Source organism: Scyliorhinus torazame, chromosome 7, assembly GCF_047496885.1.
Source record: "Scyliorhinus torazame isolate Kashiwa2021f chromosome 7, sScyTor2.1, whole genome shotgun sequence".
NCBI classification, from domain to species: Eukaryota; Metazoa; Chordata; class Chondrichthyes; order Carcharhiniformes; family Scyliorhinidae; genus Scyliorhinus; species Scyliorhinus torazame.
In genome coordinates, this window is record NC_092713.1 from 301,180,072 (window position 1) to 301,192,223 (window position 12,152).

Below are 12,152 nucleotides of genomic sequence, written 5' to 3' on the forward strand. Positions count from 1 at the left end.
GTCTCTGAGCTGACTCTGCCTCCTCTTTAAGTTCTGGTCTTCCTTAGATGTATTAGCTGTTTTAGCTCGGCTGCTTTGCTCTGTCCCTTTCCCATGACCGAGCTATGAGAGCTGACTCTGAGCTGCTTGTTCCTTCTCTGCTTCTCTGCCCCTTTTTCAGGGATTATATCTCCCTTCCACCGTAGAAGCTTCCTCATGTCCCTTAGAAACAGCACACAACTCAGTCCATCAGTAACCAAAAAGGTCTTTTGTCTATCACTGGCTGTTAAGTGTCCCATTTTTCCGTCATCCAAATTGCTTTCCGTTTCTCGTTGGAATGGTAAATTATGATATCATGTACCACCCACTGATTCCCTTGTTTCATTAATTTAAAAGGTTCAATCGATCCTGCTTCTATTCCTGACTCCCTCACATTAATGTCTAACATTGTCCTGAACCATGTATGTCTGCCAGCTCCTGGTGTACATGAGAGAATATCATTCTGACAAATTTCCTTCAAATCCCTTTCGTCTGTTATCATATCCCTTACAACATGAAAGTGTGTATTTTCCATTACCACATTTGCAACATAATATGCCAACAGTATTTGCAAAACCACATCGAACTATCACTTTTCTTTTTCCAAATAAATTCTCCCTATTGTTAAATACACAGTAAAAAAATTAAGTCTTATCTTAACACATTACTCATTACCTAACCACACAAAAGACTGTGTGTTGCAACTTTACATATTTGCAAATGTTCTCACAATTTCAACACTAAAAATAAAGTACAATATCAACACGTCCCTTCGTGGCTTTGGGACCAATACTCATTACATATAAAATATGGTGTGTTAACAACATCAATATTATTTGTGATGTTCTGTGCAGTTAAATCAAGAAAACACACTAAACTACCACTATTCCCTCTCTATTAAAACATTCACACAGTTTAGAAATGCTGATCAAGTTCTTGAACGGCACACATAATCCCATTATCATACATAACAGACCCTAACAATTGACATGACATTTCTTCCTTAATAACTATTACAGCCCTTCAATGCAATATTGTTTGCTGCATTGGTAATAATTTTCCCACCGTGGCATCAAGCTACAGAAATTCTTAAACTATTGTCATTTATCATGTTGGGGTTCCTCGTCAGTTGCGGCTGTCTGCCGAGACCCTTAATGACTCCACCGTGTAGTACATACCCCGTGGAGACCGCAGATCATCCATCAGCTGATGCCCAGTTAGAGATGTCTGACCGGAGGTTTCATTGCTCAGTAATAATTTAATATTTTGATTTGTTTCTAACCTGTAAAGTTTTCCTCCGGGCTCTGTCATTTAATTCTCCCAAATATGTAGCCAATTGTATCATTAGTTTCCCCCCAATCCTGTCTAAAACATTCTTCGCTGGAGTGTAGTTCTCTTTCTTCATCCCAACAAGCATGTCTATATTATTTTTTCCATCTGAAAAATCAAATGACCAGGTCAAGGGCCCTATTCTTTAATTTGCACTTTCTATTTTTGTTTGGATACTCCAGAAGTGCCCTCTCCAAGATTTCCTGTGATACAATTTCTTTTGCCCCAGACTCCATGCTTCTCTAATTCAACTATGTTTACCCAGATTCTGAACAATCTTGTCTTTACATTTTACAGCTTCACTGATTATTTTTCCTGCAGTTTTAGTTGGTAGCTTCACCCACACTTCCTCTGTATTATCAATTGTTTTAATATCTTAATTTTACCTGCATCTATTTTTATCAAATCTTTTCCTGCCATCAGATTCTCATTTCCTGATACTGCAAGTAATTCTCTTAATCTAACGTTTGGTCCAATGTCTTTATTCTCCAAAGCTCCTTCTTCAATGTATTTAACATTCTAAACATGATTATTTTTCTTTTTTCTGGTGACAATTGCTTGTGATCGGCGGGCACTAGGACCCTGCGGAGCTATGCAGTGTCAATTTCAACGCATCAGTTTTAAAGTAATTACCTGCACACAGCTGACTGCTGCCAAGGAAAAACTTCTTTATCTGTTTATTCTGGGACCAATTTAGGTCTGAACATCCTGATTTACTACCTCATAATACTGATCACATTTCTTCTGCCTGCCGTTTATGACTTCTAATTGATGTGAAACTCGGTTTTGCAAAATGCAACATTTTTTAAAATACAAACACCAAAGGAAATTCACAACTCCTTATTAAACATATACACACTCATTCATCCATTCAGATCTTGGGTCACTACTTTGTAGGGTTTCATAAATTCTTATTAAACGCACACTCACATTTATCAACTGAGATCTTGGACCTCTATTCAGTAGGGTTTTAGTTACTCTTAACAAAAATTGGGACTCCTCCGTGCTGATAAGTCTCTCTTATGCAGGAGTTTTTTGCCTCTGTTAATCTTTTCCACTCTTGTTTCATTGCTTCAATTCTCTTGACCGTGTTTCAGAGCAAGAGGATTATTCTAATTGCCATTTTTCGGATTTCTAACTTCTGTTCCTGGTTGTCCCTTTCAGGCCGACTCTGAAATTAAGGATAAGTACCCTTTCTGGGCGCTATCCAAGGCTAACTAAGGCACTATCTTCCTGTTTTAGTTAAGGGTCAATTGGTTATTGGTCTCTAAAGGATTCTAGGTGTCCCTATTTCTCTAGGATGTCCCTCACAATCTGCCTTACTCTCAGGATGATTTATTTTTTGGCCTCCTTTTACCAGTAATGGATGCAAGATATTTTGTGCTGTCACCAAGATGTCTTGCAGACTTTTTCTCAGGGTCAGTATCTTCTAGTCTACTGATTTTCACACCCAACCTGAGTTTTATGTCCCCTCGATCCACAGAATATCCTTACAAAAGTCAATCACACATGACTTTCCAAACTAAACTCGGCAGGTAACGTTTGACTCACACATAGACTAGAAACTTCTAATATTCTAGCCTTTGTGCCAGTTAGAAACTTCTAATATTCTAACCGTTGTTTGGGAACTAGAAACTTCTAATATTCTAGCCCCTGTGCCGGTTAGAAACTTCTAATATTCTAGCCTCCACTCTGCTTAACTAGAAACTTTTAATATTCTAGCCTCGCTTTACCTAGAAACTTCTAATATTCTAGGCCTCCATGCTGGGTGCCATGGAGAAAACAAAACAACCAGCTGGGCGTAATTAACACGGTGTTAACACGTTGGGCGCCATGAAGTTAAAAACTCACCACTATTCTTAGAATTCCCCCTATACCAAAAAGGGTCGATATTCTAAATGGTGAACAAGGATTCTCACTCCCTGACTCCGTTGCAAGATAGGTGGGTGCTATTCAGGTCAAACTATATTTTCAAGTTATCCCCCGGTATAACCTATACCTTCACAGAAGAATTTTACCTACTTACCACTTAGTAGCATCGATATTCTGGGTCCTGCGTTGCTAAGTAAGTAAAGTAGGCTTTGTAATAACCACTGTTTCAGGTTAAAACCTTTAAGTTATTTTATTATTATATTTTTTTATTTTAAAAGATGCAATCACTGTCTTTCCAGAAAAGTAAAAAGATCTTGCTTCTGGATCCTTCTGGTTGGTTGAAGGGACCTTCAGGCCCACCTTGACGATCGCTTTTCTTTAGCTTTTGGTCTTCCTCAGATGTATTCGCTGTTCTGCTCGGTTGCTATGCTCTATCTTTCCCATGTACCGAGCTGTGAGAGCTGGCTCTGCTGGCTGTCTCTGAGCTGACTCTGCCTCCTCTTTAAATTCTGGTCTTTCTTAGATGTATTAGCTGTTTTAGCTCGGCTGCTTTGCTCTGTCCCTTTCCCATGACCGAGCTATGAGAGCTGACTCTGAGCTGCTTGTTCCTTCTCTGCCCCTTTTTCAGAGTTTATATCTCCCTTCTAGCAGTTATTAAGTTTTTATGACTTTATTGTAAAGTAACTTTTATTTCACTTGGATTGTAAAAGGTACCTTTAATCTGAATTTTTCTAACACAACTAAGTATTCATTTTGATCATGACCTCAGCTCATAGATCTGATTACATTGTTTCCTTTGTGATGTTCAAAAATGCTTTGATTTCAAAGGGGTGTTACTTTTGATTCCTGTCATTTCTATAGTTTTATTATTATCAAATTGTGTCCCCAGCTCATAATTTTGACTTTGATTTGGGTCTAATTTGTGTTCTCGTAGAGTTGTTGTCTCCAGCTTTCCATATTCACCTGGTGTCAGCAAAATTTCACACCTCGAATTGTCATCTAATTCAACTGAACCTCGTCCATTCTTTTCTATCTGCTTACCTAACTTCAAAAGAAGGTGTGAAACATTGCTTTTAGCTGTATACTAAAATTTACTGATTGTGTCTTGAAAGACCTGCTTGTTTCGTTTGCCTGCTTGACCAAGGCTATCTGCATTTTACAATCCTCTCCTGGCAGCTGCTGTTAACCCTTTGTGGGATTTTTCGCTACATTCTCTCATGTTTCTTAAATCAGGTATTACCAGATTTCCATGTTTCAAATGACATATCTTTCCATATTTTCAATTACACCTGCTGCAATGTTCCAGTGAAGCTCAACGCAAACTGGAGGAACTACATCTCATCTTCCGGTTAGACACGCTACAGCCTTCCGGTCTCAACATCGAATTCAACAACTTCAGATGATCAGCTCTACCCCACCTCGACCCATTTGTTTTCATCCCATTTCATTTTAACTGTTTTTTTTACCATTTCTTTCTCTCTTGTCTTTCTTTGTATATATTCTCCCCCCCCCCCCAATCTTATCCATCTTTCCTTACCCTTTCTCCACTTTGCTGCCCCCTTCCCCTCTCCCACATCCACATCTGTCACAGTTTACCCTCTAATGTTAGTTTCTCTGCAGTTTGGCCTTTCACACCTTATGATCTCTCTGGGGACTGCCATTAGCACCCGGTTTCCCTGGGTTTCTGTGGCTATGACTCATCTTTCATTCTCACTCCACAGTATAAATATCTCCCACTTTCTCTGTCTTTAGCTTTGACAAAGGGTCATCTGGACTCGAAACGTTCGCTCTTTTCAATCCCTACAGATGCTGCCAGACCTGCTGAGACTTTCCAGCATTTTCTCTTTTTTGTCTTCAAAAGAGCTATTGATCCTACACTCTATATTCTTCCCCCATACTGTTACAGTATTTATCCAATTGCCTTTTGAAAGCTATTGAATTTGTTCCCATCCAAGAGAATGGTCTGATTGCCAACCAATCAGTCCTCTCATAGACCAACCAAGCAGTCTATTGGGCTCAATAGACACACACCGACTGGTCCTTTAAAATGTATTCTCGGTCTGTGGGCATAGCTGGAAAGGTTGATCTATCCCCATTTTAATATTTGAAGTAAGGACATAATAAATAGCAGGGGTACACCACACAGGCCCTCTTCCATTGAGGTAGATCAGGCATGTCACCATTGGTCCCTTCACCAATCACCTTAAAATTGGTGTCCACTGCTTCTCAGTCCTGTGCCAACAGGCACAGTGTCTCTTTATCTTCTCTATTTAGACCTCTCAAGTTTTTGAAACCTTTGATCAAATCTCCTCTCAACTTTCTCCTAGAAAGGGAACTGTAAGGTCCAGTTATTATTTGAACTTAAATTCTAACCGTGTTTGAGACATTTGAGACTTTAACCATTGAGGCAACAGGAGCCAGTTTGGTGAAGTAACTCAGAAAATCTTTAATAAGTTGTTAACTAATACCTACTAAAGACAGGATGGGACTTGACTAGCCCACCACGGCTCTGCTTCCTGGTTCAGCCTTGTACGCAGAGTTGACACTCTCTCTGTCACTGCTGCTTCCCTCTGGACAGTCACTTGCAGCGTAACTTGCTCAGTGAAAGCCTCTCATTAACCCGTTCCAAACTACACAACCCACAGCATTATTAATGATGTTATTGCATTCTAATTGGCCTAAATGAAGCAAGGCTAATTCTTAATTGGTTGAAGGGGTTTGTGATCAATCTGTGATTGGTCCAGGTGGGCATGATCAGTTTCTAATTGGTTTCTGGAGAGTGATGGTCATCTATTGATGTCATTTCCCATTCACCCCTGACGGGCCCCCTCAGGTGTCAATTGCTTGTGGGACCACCCCCATCAGTTTGTTTGTGACTTCTATGACTTCTTGTTAAGATAAAACAATGTTTCATGATATCTCCCTTCTCCGCTTGTTCAGTATGGGGAAATATGTTGTCATGCCCTCGTGATCAATATCCTGTGCTCATCGACTCAAACCTCATTAAATTGGTGTTAAATCAGACCCCTGTCAGTGACTCTATGTTTTGGACAGGTCATTTGAAGATTGATGTTACTTCTCTCTGTGGTTACTGAGAATGAATTACTTAGGGTAGTACGGTGGTGCAATGGTTAGCATTGCTGCCTCACGGCGCCGAGATCCCAGGTTCGATCCCGGCTCTGGGTCACTGTCCGTGTGGAGTTTGCACATTCTCCCCGTGTTTGTGTGGGTTTCGCCCCCAAAAATGCAGGCTAGGTGGATTGCCCACGATAAATTGTCCCTTAATTGGAAAAAATGAATTGGGTAGTCTAAATTTTTTTTTAAACAATTAATTACTTTATCATTCTATTCAACCTTAAAACTAAAAATGAAATTTACCAAGTACTAATATAGTGTAATGTCTAAACTATAAGTGAAAATAGTTTTGATGTCTGCTTTTATTTGAGATAAAGCGATGTCTAAGAACATGGGTTCATTGGACATCTAATTGATCTATAGAACTTCATTAAAACAGGTGCTTATCAATGTGTTTTTACGGAGACAACTGCTTTGTCATAGTATGTTTTTGTTATATCCGTCAATTAAACTTACAGAACAGTTTTGCAAGAGTTACAAAGTTACAGCAATTAAACAAAGTCTAAATAAAGTATGTATAAAATCAATCTTTGAAAGTGATTGGTGTATTAAATATAGCAGCACATTCAACAGGTATTAAAATTTAAAAGAACTATAGTTACAAAAGTTAATTACAGAACTTAATTCTTAACTTAAAGAACTAAAGATAGTTACATATTGTGAAATAAAGTGACTTCCTGTAAACATCACAACTTAAAACTGCACTAATTTAATGCACAAGGCTGAATGTTTTTCTTTGCACAATTGGACTTTGAATTTAGAGAACAGAGCTGATAACTTAATTGCAAGGGAGGTGAATGGTTCCACGCCAGTTATTCTTCAACCTTGACGTCACTCAGCTCTTGACCTCATTTGTCTTGGACATGGACAAAAGAGCTGAATGACAGAGGTGAGGTGGGAGTGACGGCCATTAACATCAAGGCAGCATTTGACCGAATATGCCATCAAGGAGCCCAAGCAAAACTGGAGTCAATGGGAATCAGGGAGAAAACTCTCCGCTGGCTGGAGTTATATCTGGCACAATGGTTGTGGTAGTTAGAGGTCAATCATCTCAGCTCCAGGACATCACTGCAGGAGTTCCTCAGGGGAGTGTCCTAGGCCCGAATATCTTCAGCTGCTTCATCAATGACTTTCCTTCCATCGTAAGGTCAGAAGTGAGGATGTTCGCTGATTATTGCACAATGTTCAGCACCATTCGTGACTCCTCAGATAATGAAGCAGTCCATGTCCAAATGCAGCAAGACCTGGACGATATCCAGGCTTGGGCTGACAAGTGGCAAGTTACATTTCCATCACACAAGTGCCAGACAATGACCATCTCCAACAAGAAGATCTACCCATTGCCCCTTTACATTCAATGGCATTACCATCACTGAATCCCCCACAATCAATCCGGGAGGTTACCATTGACCAGAAACTGAACTGGACTAGCCATATAAATACTGTGGCTACAAGAGAAGGTCAGAGGCTAGGAATCCTGCAGCATGTAAGTGACTTCCTGACTCCCCAAAGCCTGTCCACCACCTACAAGGCACAAGTCAGGCGTGTAATGAAATACTCTCCCACATGCTTCGATGAGTGCAGAACCAACAACACTGAAGAAACTCAACACCATCCAGGACAAAGCCGCCCGCGTGATTGCTACCCCTTCCACATTCACTTCCTCCACCACCAACAAACAGCAGTGTGTAATATCCACAAGATGCATTGCGGGAACTAGCCAAGGCTCCTTCGGCAGCACCTTCCAAACCCACGACCACTACCATCTAGGACAAGAGCAGCAGTTACATGGGAACCCCACCATCTGGAAGTTACGCACCAAGCCATTCATTATCCTGACTTGGAAATATATCACCGTTCCCTCACTGTCGCTGGGTCAAAATCCTGGAACTCCCTCCCTAACAGCACTGTGGGTGTACCTACACCTCAGGGACTGCAGTGGATCAAGAAGGCAGCTCACCACCACCTTCCTAAGGACAACTAGGGATGGGCAATAAAAGCTGATATAGCCAGTGACACCACATCCCCGTAAAATGCATTTTAAAAAGGTAATTAATTTACATAAAGAAACAGTGGGTGTGGTATTGATACCAGGGGAAAACCACCGAACACCTCTTCGCCAGTCTGGAGAGAAAACATTCACCACTATTTTCCATTCCCCATCACTCGGCCAACTTTGTACCTATGCTGCTACCTTCACTTTTATTCCATGGGCTTCAAAAAGCGGATCATGCGGCACTTTATCAAAAACCTTTTGAAAGTCCCATATTTACAAACATGTGGAACAGAGGGACCTTGGAGCTCAGGTGCACGGTTCTCTAAAGGTGGAGTCACAGGTAGATAGGGCAGTGAAGAAGGCTTTTGGCATGCTGGCCTTCATCAGTCAGGACATTGAGTATAGAAGTTGGGAAGTTATGTTGCAGTTGTACAGGACGTTGGTGAGGCTGCACCTGGAGCATTGTGTTCAGTTTTGGTCCCCTTGCTGTAGGAAAAATGTTATTAAACTGGAGAGAGTGCAGAAGAGATTTAGAAGGATGTTGCCAGGGCTCAAGGGACTGAGTTACAGGGAGAGATTGGACAGGGTAGGGCTTCTTTCTTTGGAGCGTAGGAGACTGAAGGGTGATCTTAAGGAGGTGTATAAAATCATGAGAAACATGGATAGGGTGAATGCGCTCAGTCTTTTTCCCAAGGTTGGGGAATCGAGAACTAGAGGTTTAAGTGAAGAGGGGAAAGAATTAATGGCACCCGAGGAGCAACTTTCTTTTTGACACAGAGGGTGGTATGTTTGTGGAATGAGTTGCCGGGGAAACGGTTGAGGCAGGAACACTAATTTAAAAGGCATTTGGACAGATACATGGATAGGGAAGGTTTAGAGGGATATGGACCAAATGCAGGCAGATGGACTTTTTGGTCGGTACGGACCAGTTTGGGGCAAAGGACCCGTCTCCGTGCTGTAGAGTCTATGACACACACCCCTCATCAACCATCTGTTACCTCAGAAAAAACTGATCAAATTAGTTAAAGATGATTTGCCTGTGACAAATCCATGCTGACTTTCCTTAACTAACCCGCAGGTTAATGGTAAATCCCAGATTATAGATTCTAAAAGATTTCCGATCACTGAGGTTAGGCTTATCCTTTCACCCCTTTGTGAACAAGGGTGCACCGACTGCAATATTCCAGATCTCTGACATTACCCCTGTGGCCAAGGATTATTGAACGATGACAGCCAGTAGCTCTAATTTCATCTCTTCATTCACCTCACCATGCTCAGACCCACCATGCTCAGACGCATTCCTTGGTGGCGAACCAACATTTAAGTACAGCCAGGCTGACTCATCCCTCCAAATGTTAAGCCCATCCAATATCTCAGCTCCCTAGTCTTTCACTATAACTTTGGCAGCATCTTCTTTCTTGGTAAAGATAGACATAAAATACTCATTTAGCACCTCGGCCATTCCCTCTGCCCTCATGAGTTCTTTTAGTACTTTAATCGGCCCCTTCCTCCTCTTACTTCCCTTTTACCATGTGCCTGTCGGCCGAAGAGGGTTCACTTTTTGTGCTAGCTGTCCCATTCATCCCCTACTCTCACGTCCTTTATCGCTTCCCCTCTGATCTTAAGTCCAGCCTGGTTCTCACTTGTATCACTAATCATCGTCAATGATTCGGCCTCCACAGCCTTCTGTGGCAAAGAGTTCCACAGATTCACCACCCTCTGGCTGAAGAAATTCCTCATCTGTTTTGAAGGATTGTCCCTTTAGTCTGAGATTGGGTCCTCTGGTTCTGTTTTTTTCCGACAAGTGGAAACATCCTCTCCACGTTTATATTCTGCTTCATCTTACCTTCTTGTCTCTTCATTATCTAGATTTGCTTACCTCGCCTTGCAGGAATGCAGCCGAATTAGGCCTTCGTTGAGGGAGCCTGTTGTTCCCTTCCAGTTTTCCCCCATCAATCCTTGATCTACTGATATTGGCCTTCTTTCAATCTAGTATGTTTACTCTGGGTTACTCTGTCCTTTTCCATAGTTAACTTAAACCTCAAAGAACAAAGAAAAATTACAGCACAGGAACAGGCCCTTCGGCCCTCCAAGCCTGCGCCGATCCAGATCCTCAATCTAAAACTGTTGCTATTTTCTAAGGATTTGGATCCCTTTTTCTCCCTGCCCATTCATGTATCTGTCTAGATACATCTTAAATGATGCTATCGTACCCGCCTCTACCACCTCCGCCGGCAATGCGTTCCAGGCACCCACCACTCTCTGCGTAAAGAACTTTCCACACATATCTCCCTTAAACCTTTCCCCTCTCACCTTGAACTCATGACCCCTCGTAATTGAGTCCCCCACTCTGGGAAAAAGCTTCTTGCTATCCACCCTGTCTATACCTCTCATGATTTTGTAGACCTCAATGAGGTCCCCCCTCAACCTCCGTCTTTCTAATGAAAATAATCCTAATCTACTCAACCTCTCTTCACAGCTAGCGCCCTCCAAACCAGGCAACATCCTGGTGAACCTCCTCTGAATCTTCTCCAAAGCATCCACATCCTTTTGGAAATGTGGCAACCAGAACTGTACGCAGTATTCCAAATGTGGCCGAACCAAAGTCTTATACAACTGTAACATGACCTGCCAACTCTTGTACTCAATACCCGTTCCGATGAAGGCAAGCATGCTGTAAGCCTTCTTGACCATTCTATCGACCTGCGCAGCCACCTTCAGGGTACAATGGGCCTGAACACCCAGATCTCTCTGTACATCAATTTTCCCCAGGGCTTTTTCATTTACCGTATAGTTCGCCCTTGAATTGGATCTTCCAAAATGCATCACCTCGCATTTGCCCAGATTGAACGTCATCTGCCATTTCTCCGCCCAACTCTCCAATCTATCTATATTCTGCTGATTCTCTGACAGTCCCCTTCACTATCTGCTACTCCACCAATCTTCGTGTCATCTGCAAACTTGCTAATCAGACCACCTATACGTTCTTCCAGATCATTTATGTATATCACAAACAACAGTGGTGCCAGCACGGATCCCTGTGGAACACCACTAGTCACAGTTCTCCATTTTGAGAAACTCCCTTCCACTACTACTACTCTGTCTCCTGTTGTCCAGCCAGTTCTTTATCCATCTAGCTCGACATCTACAGCCCTTCCCTCATCAATCAACTTTGTCTCTTCCTCAAAGAATTATATTAAGTTGGTAAGACATGACTTTCCCTGCACAAAACCATGTTGCCTATCACTGATAAGCCCATTTTCTTCCAAATGGGAATAGATCCTATCCCTCAGTACCTTCTCCAGCAGCTTCCCCACCACTGACGTCAGGCTCACCGGTCTATAATTACCTGGATTATCCCAGCTACCCTTCTTAAACAAGGGGACAACATTAGCAATTCTCCAGCCCTCCGGTACCTCACCCGTGTTCAAGGATGCTGCAAAGATATCTGTTGAGGCCCCCGCTATTTCCTGTATCACTTCCCTCAGTAACCTGGGATAGATCCCATCCGGACCTGGGGACTTGTCCACCTTAATGCCTTTTAGAATACCCAACACATCCTCCCTCCTTATGCCGACATGACCTAGAGTAATCAAACATCTACCCCTAACCTCAACATCCATCATGTCCCTCTCCTCGGTGAATACCGATGCAAAGTATTCGTTAAGAATCTCACCCATTTTCTCGAACTCCATACATAACCTTCCTCTTTTGTCCTCGAGTGGGCCAACCCTTTCTCTAGTTACCCTCTTGCTCCTTATATATGAATAAAAGACTTTGGGATTTTTCTTAACCCTGTTTG